We start from the raw sequence: 8,842 nt of genomic DNA on the forward strand, positions 1-8,842 counted from the left end.
CAAATCTTTCAAAGGTCCGTAAGGGCACTAGTATTCAAACTGTTTTCCTCAAATATATAGAAATATAGAATTTACCTGAATTTCAGACCCGTCCTATTTCCAAGAGCAAATGCTGGTTATTCTGACAACAGATTATCCTGGAATATATGAACAAAGGTATGAAATTAAGATAAATTCCCTTTTTCTAAATATTTGGGGGAATATATCAAAATCTTTGAATTATACCGGGTTGAATACTATAGTGCCCATACGGTATATAATTATTTTCTTTGACAAATGTTTCATGATATATCTTGGTGTACTTTTGCAAAGGTCAAGTCCACCTCAGAAAAATGTTGCTTATTTGGGATATGGGCATTCCGATTGCTGTCTCGTTTCCCATGAAGAAGGAGCTGAGTCCACAGTTGATGTAACTTGAGCCAGCGTGTCCAAGTTGAAAACTGTTAGTGGCTTTTGCCTGCTGTGGGCACATAATCTGCATGGGATCAACGGTCTGCCAGTGATCGATATTTTCGTGATTATTCAACGGATATCAGCCTCGGACATCTTTCTTCACCCCTACAATTTTTATGCTCCCAAGTTCAGTTTCAGTTTCAGTTCAGTTTAAAAATGTGAGTTAAATGTGGTACTAACCGATTCCATAGCTTTTTGCCAGAAATATTTCACTTTTTGAGCTTAAGTTTTTGTTTAAATCTCCACAAAAGCTTTGGTGCGCGAAGTTAGGTCACACTTTTTCTGAACGGTTTTCCAGCACAGCTAGCCCGCATTCGCCGATCGGAAAAGAATTTTGAGAACGCGATACCGGCGAAACCCCTTGACCTACTTTACATTTTCGTCCATGATTTTATAGTTTACGATCTTGCCGTCAATGTGGTAACTATTTCTTGAATTGATAAACTGATGTATGTTTTGATTCATCCAGGAAAGTCAAATATCGATGGAAAAAAATAAATCTATTCATCTGGACTTACTTGATGATGAAGCAGAGGACAGTTTCTTGAATTGGTTTTGTATAAATTATGAATAATTTGTGAACAAAATTGAGCCTGCTGAATATTTTGAAAAGTGCGCGAAGTTTGGACACCCCATACTGAACGTCTGAACCATACTGTGGATCATTAAGAATTTATTTAGCTCCCATTCTCTGTCATCAGTTTTGCTCATCTTCACCCCTCCTGCTCCTTCCCTCTCCCTCTCTCTTTCCCCTTCATCCATTTCTCATCCCTTTCTAATATCCAACTCATTTTATCTGCCTCCTGTAAAACCCTGAATGTTATTACACATGACTTATGCTTTTGTTTTTCTGTTGTTTTAATTGTTCGCATACATTCGTAATTCCGAAGGTTCGTTAGTCCGAAAACGAAATCGGAGGTTCGTGATTCCGAAGGTTCGTTAATCCGAAAACGAAATGAGGCTCGTAATTCCGAAGGGTCTTTAGTCCAAAAACGAAATGATTAACGAACCTTATTCGGACTATAACTTCGGAACAACGAACCTTATTGGGTGATTCCATACGTGTCGTACGGGACATTTAGAGAACATTTGACAGTTTTTGACAAGAAAAAACAAAAAATATTCCAGTAACCATAGGTGGTCATCAACTACTACCAGAGTGTAAGAAAAACCAAGACTTAACATGACTTGAATTCACATCCTGTATAATACAGATTAAAAATAGTAATGTGTCGTACGGACGCAGAAAAAGTGGCTTTTTTAGAAACCTCAAGTTTGTACTAAAAAGTCTGTGAGTTGGGCAGATAAATTTCATAGAAACTGAACTCAAATTGACACTCAATTACCCAAGAACAAACACATTTACAAAAGAAAGCAAAATAAACATTCATGAATGAATAAAGCAAATTATAATTTTCGAGAACATTGTGGCGTACGGGACATTCAAAATGTGTCGTACGGGACATCTCTAAATTGAAGCCAAACTTTCTTACTTTATGTCACTTTGACTTCTTCAATCACATTATTTGGCTGATGATAATGATAATCCCATCAAACTAAGACATTCATTAGGTTAGAAACCGCTATTAGGTGAATATTTCTGTCAATATATCATAAACAAAATAATGTGTCGTACGGGACAATTGTGTGTCGTACAGGACACTTGTGTGTCGTACGGGACACTTGTGTGTCGTACGGGACACTTGTGTGTTGTACAGGCACTGCGTGTTGTACTGGGCAGCCTGAATAAATAAACATGAACTTTTTATCAATCAGAAGGAGCATTGCCCCTAAATTCTTGCTTATTTATGAATAATATTTTAATAAGCAGTCATTCAAGACAATACAATTAAGTAACCTCAATATATACAATTGGGAGCAATATGTTATAATTTTTTTTATGATGGGAAATGTACAAGTGTTCACAGCATTTTTACGAGCTGAAAAACTTCAGGTTTTGTGTGAAGTTATATTTTAGGGAACTAATTGATGATTTCCAAACACTATTTAAACAATAAATGAATGAAACTTTGTGTAAATTATGGAGCTAAAATGATCATGATGTTGTGATTTTTTATATAAAATGTATATCTACATGATATATGTCACAACTGTCACTTTTTTCCCTTTTTTGGTCACAATTTTTTGTCTAAAGAAATGCGGTTCTACTTTTTCAAACCCATCTGCATTTCATGAAACCATATGGTTTGTCTTATTTTCAAGATTTTTTTTACAACTTGAAATACGTAAGGAGTTTCAATATTTAATATTCAATATTCAATATTTCAATATTAAGGGAAGTCCAAATAGATGATCATGATGACTGATATGATTTTTTTTTACATCTTATAATAATTCCACATTAGCATGCAAGAGGAAGTCATCTTCCAGGCTAGGTTGAAATATAAAAGTTTTCTTTTCATGCTCAATGAAAAGAAATTAACCTGCTCTGATCAGTGAAAATCACCAGTTTAGCTGAAGGGATTCACAAAAGAATAAGCCTACATGAAATCAATTAAAATGTTTAGAATCACCTATTTCATGTTCTATGGAGATAAACAAAGTACTTTTTCAGTTCACTTTATGTTAAATCAATTAAATGAATTTAAATATGCCTACTATTTATGGTTTCTGAATCCAAATCCTGCAATTAGATGCATTACTATATTGTGTGTCGTACGGGACATGTCCCGTACGACACAGCGTGTGTCGTACGGGACATTTTTTAATAGGACAATAATTGAAAAATGAAGGGCAGTAATTAGATCCTTATGGGATAAATCGATCACCCATGGGTCAAACAAAGAGAAACTCATTTTATGAAATTGCATCATCAAAAATAAAATTGTAGGAAAAACTTTTGCATTGTCATGTGTCGTACGGGACATTGCCAAAAATAGGTTCGGAAAAATCAGGGCTGCCCCTATTATGGATCATGAAAATGTTGTAGATATTATTTGGAACCATCAATGATATATTATTCTATTGACCTGCAATATTTTCAATCTTCTCTTGCTTTGCAAATAATTGTTTCAGGTGGAATTTGTACTTGACTATTCAATGAGCAAAATTATTGAAAATTTAAAATTCCATTGTTCTCCCCCCAAAAAACTATATCTGTCTTCACTTTTGGTTAAAACTCATAATTTTCATAAAATTTAGGTATCATAGTAAAATATTACACTACCTATGACTTATTGAAAGCATGTTGAAATTTATGATATTTTTGAAGTTCTAGTGTGGAATCGCCCTATTTCGTTTTCGGGGAACAACGAACCTTTTTTTTTTCGCACTATCGAACCGTCAGAATAACGAACCTTCAGAATAACGCTACAAATGTTCGGGGTAAACGAACCCTTTTACGTTTTCGGATTAACGAACATCGAGGTATAGGCAATTTACGTGTTTCGGAATAATTACGAACCTAAGTTCGGGCCTAATATTGGTCCTAATTTTGGCCTAATAATCATTGAAAGCGTTAGCCAAAGAAAGTGGATTTATAATTTCGCCATCAACAACTATTTTAGAAACAATAGATTTTTTTTAATTACCCGGCAAAACATTAATAATTATTTTCCAGGTATTTTGTATATCATGTTTTAATTACTGAAACTGATTACAAAAATATATTTTTAAAAATACTTTTCCTAAAACACCAGTAAGAATGTTCTAAAAATCCTTGTACTTTTTCTCGTGCCAATTTTCGGCACGATCGCGCGGTCGACGGCCGAGATCTTGGGGGGGGGGGGGGCTAGGAGGCCCCCAGCCATATGAACTACCAAAATACCCCGGCCTAGATAGGGTTAACAACTGATTTCAAATAAAGATCATTCTTCCCGTTACTGGATCGTCATTCTTGGAGATCCATGGGGATCTTAGAATCTTTTTGTAGTTAGTTGTTTTTTTCGAATTAAAGGAAAACAGTGATCCATCTTAGAAGATATTATACTCATGAATGAATCAAAGGCATCATTTGCATTTTCTATAGTGTAGATTCCAGACCAGTCTATGTTCCCTAAAAGAATCCGAGTTCGCCGAGATATTATGATTGAGTTGGAAATGGAGGAATATTGGAAAGTGATCAGTGAGATCGGCGGAGAGAATTATGCCAGATAAGGGCGTAACTACGGGGGGCATGGGGGGCACGTGCCCCCCCATCGGCTGACCCCCCCCCAAAAAAAAAGCGGGGAGAAAAAGAGTAAGAGAGGAAGAGAAACGTAGTGTGAAAGAAGAAATTATTATTCATTTTAATAGTATATTACATTATAATCATGTTATGTTATATTACATAGGAAACATTTTTATCATTTTCTATAGCATGTATAGTGTAGATTCCAGACCAGTCTATGTTCCCTAAAAGAATCCGAGTTCGCCGAGATATTATGATTGAGTTGGAAATGGAGGAATATTGGAAAGTGATCAGTGAGATCGGCGGAGAGAATTATGCCAGATAAGGGCGTAACTACGGGGGGCATGGGGGGCACGTGCCCCCTCCCATCGGCTGACCCCCCAAAAAAAAGCGGGGAGAAAAAGAGGGAGAGAGGAAGAGAAACGTAGTGTGAAAGAAGAAATTATTATTCATTTTAATAGTATATTACATTATAATCATGTTATGTTATATTACATAGGAAACATTTTTATCATTACTTTATGAAACATAATTTGCTCAGGGCCTATGTTGTCACTGTTCCTGGTGCTTGCATTGTCTGTTTAAAGAGATATATAAACCTGTTGTACGAAAAACTCCCGTTTCAAGTCAATATTCACCAAACGTATTATTGTTTTATGTAGTGACATTCTTTTTTTTATGACTACTTAAATTGACTGCCCATATAAAGCATTTCCTGTCCGTGATTATGTTCGCATCAGTGGAGTGGTGAGATAAGTCTGCTCTCCGTGAATTCCTAAAATCAGTCCTTAAAATGTCCCTTTTTCTGATCTGAATATCCATCATTTGGTTAGTGAAATACGTATGGTCTTAGTGAATTCCTACAGGTAAGCCTTAGAATGCCCTGCTTCAGGTCTGAATTATCTAAATTTTCAGCACGCGCTTCGTGCTTGCAATATTTGATTATTGAGATGCGTATGGTAATCACGATTAGAATGACTACAAAAAGTGCTTCATGTGTTCAGATGTAATTCTAAAAAAATCAGCAAGCGCTTGGCATTTGCATTAGATGACTATGGTGAGATATTTATACCATTAAGGGATTCCTAAAATATAGTCCTTAAGATCTCCCTGTTTGGGGTCAATATATACAAAATTTTCGACTCGCGCTTCGCGGTCGCATTGTTTAGCGAGACAGGTACGTATCATGAATTCAAAATCGATTATATAAAGTCCCTTTTTAGGTCTGACTATCAACAATTTTCAGCTCGCGCTCCGTGATCGCATTATTTGATTGCTGAGATGCGTATTTTTATTCATGATTACAATGACTACCAGTGCTTCCTTAAAATGTCTCTATTAGGTCAGTATACCTGACAACTGAGCGCGCGAAGCGCGCTCACTAGGTGACTCAAAATTTTTGCTGGTGCCCCCCAATGCAGTGACCCACGATATGCCACTGATGCCAGATGACAGCGCAAGTCGTACATTTGTAAAGACATTATCAATAAGACTAGCCAAGTTTTTAAAAATTCTGGCAGGGTTAGTATTTGCTGGTAAAAAAAACCGCAGTAAGGAATAAATCCATTGTTTTTGTATGAATGCATAATTTATTTAAGAGGTCTGCATTGAAATCACCTAGCAAAAGCAGTTTTTAGCTCATCCGACCCGAAACGCTAAATGAGCTTATGCCGTGGCATGGCGTCCGTCGTCTGTCCACAGTTTCAAAATGCTTCTTCTTCGCCATTTCATGTCCGATTTCAATTCTGTTTGCTTTATATGATATCACTAGGTGGCATAGGCGGCGGAAGCGGGGGGGACAGGGGGGACGTGTCCCCCCTAAATTTGATGTTGATGACCTTTTTTTTTTTTTTTTGGTTGTCAGTTAATTTGCCTACGTCCTCCCTAGAAATTTTTGGTTGAGAACTTTTTTTTTTTTTTTGCATGTCAAAAAAATTTTGGTTAGGTGGGGATTCAAAACTTCTACACAGAATTTTGAAATTCATTGAATATGCTAATTTATGCGCATTTTTCAAAATTCTGGTCAACATTTCAAATTTCATAAAAAATTGTTTCTTCTTTATTTGTTGAGAGATTTTGATTTTTTTGCTTCCATCTGGTAGAGCTTCATGAGGTTCAACAAATTTTTACACAGAATTTTGAAATGTTGACAATTTTTATGCAAATTTATGCGAAATTAATTTATGCATATTTTTAAAAATTCACATAAAATGCTTCTTCTTTATTTGTTGACCGATTTTGATTTTTTTTCTTTCATCTGGTAGAACCTCATAAGGTTCACCAAACTGCTACACAAAATTTTGAAATTTTCATTATAAAATTATTTATGCAAAATTTATTCATAAATCACAAAAAATTCTTCTTCATTTCTTTGATCAAATTCAATTTGTTTTATATCATAGCTCGAGGTGGTGATACAAAATTTCTACACAGAATTTTCAAACTCATTAAAAATGCTAATTTATTCATATATTTTCAAAACTCACAAAAATTACTTATTTATTTGTTGATTGATCTTGATTATTTTTTGTTCCATCTGAGAATTACATGAGGTTCACCAAGGTTCTACACAGAGTTAATAAATTTTGACTGGAAAACTATGCTTAGTTTATATGAAATTTATTTATAGATCACAAAAATGCTTCTATGTCATTCCTTCATCAATTTCAATTCTATATCCTCATTTTATGTCACCAATATAATTCACTACAGCGTCAACTTGGCTGAAATTAAAATTGTGTTGAATCTCGTTGCGAGATGCCGGATGAGCTTCACATCATTGATGTGCTAGTTATAAAGCATATAGAGTGATTTAATAATTCATTGAATCTGTTCAAAAAGTCATTGAAATTGGTATCTAGATCAGACTGAAAAGCATCATATAAGTCATTATCCAAGAAGTGAAATGGAGCATTGGTGTTAGCAGCCATAGTTAAGGAAAGAAAAGTGGAATAGAATGTGAAGAACAGTTACACAAAAAAGACTTTCTTTCTTCCCTTTCTTTCTTTCTCTCTAAATTTTTATTTTTATTATTATTCATTTCTTCCTCCCTCTTACACTTGTTTTAATATGTTGACTCCTTTTCTCCTGTTTCTTTCTCTCTTTCTCTTTCTAAAATCTCTTTCTGGCTTCTTTCTCACCTATTTTCCGTTTTACTTTTTACCACTGCAAAGAACCAAGCTCATTGGCGTTTCGATCAAACCAAATAAAAAAATGAGTTACACCAGTAATCATGTTTGAGACATAGAAATATTATTAAGATAACACTTAGAAAACAACCGGGATGGCCCAGTTTTAATATTTTTTTTTCAAGTTATTCATAAATTTTTCTCTTCAACATTTGTAATTATCCCTGGAACATAATAGGACATGAATTTGATCATCTATTAATAATCAATTTAATTGTTCATATAAAACATTTTGTTCGAACCGGCACTCAAACTTTAAAAACATAACAAGCTATTACACATATTGACAGAGCGTATCGTGTAACGAAGACGGACAGGTTGTAGAACAGTTTTCTCTTCAGGATTTTAAAAGTTATTGTTGCTTATATGGGCGATTCCACACTAGAACTTCAAAAATATCATAAATTTCAAGATGCTTTCAATAAGTCATAAATAGTGTAATATTTTACTATGATACCTAAATTTTATGAAAATTATGAGTTTTAACCAAAAGTGAAGACAGATATAGTTTTTTTTGGGGAGAACAATGGAATTTTAAATTTTCAATAATTTTGCTCATTGAATAGTCAAGTACAAATTCCGCCTGAAACAATTATTTGCAAAGCATGAGAAGATTGAAAATATTGCAGGTCAATAGAATAATATATCAATGATGGTTCCAAATAATATCTACAACATTTTCATGATCCATAATCATGATAATAGGGGCAGCCCTGATTTTTCCGAACCTATTTTTGGCAATGTCCCGTACGACACATGACAATGCAAAAGTTTTTCCTACAATTTTATTTTTGATGATGCAATTTCATAAAATCAGTTTCTCTTTGTTTGACCCATGGGTGATCGATTTATCCCATAAGGATCTAATTACTGCCCTTCATTTTTCAATTATTGTCCTATTAAAAGTTGTCCCGTACGACACACGCTGTGTCGTACGGGACATGTCCCGTACGACACACAATATAATAATGCATTTAATTGCAGGATTTGGATTCAGAAACCATAAAGAGTAGGCATATTTAAATTCATTTAATTGATTTAACATAAAGTGAACTGAAAAATGACTTTGTTT

This window comes from Lytechinus variegatus, chromosome 14, assembly GCF_018143015.1.
Source record: "Lytechinus variegatus isolate NC3 chromosome 14, Lvar_3.0, whole genome shotgun sequence".
Taxonomy (NCBI): Eukaryota; Metazoa; Echinodermata; class Echinoidea; order Temnopleuroida; family Toxopneustidae; genus Lytechinus; species Lytechinus variegatus.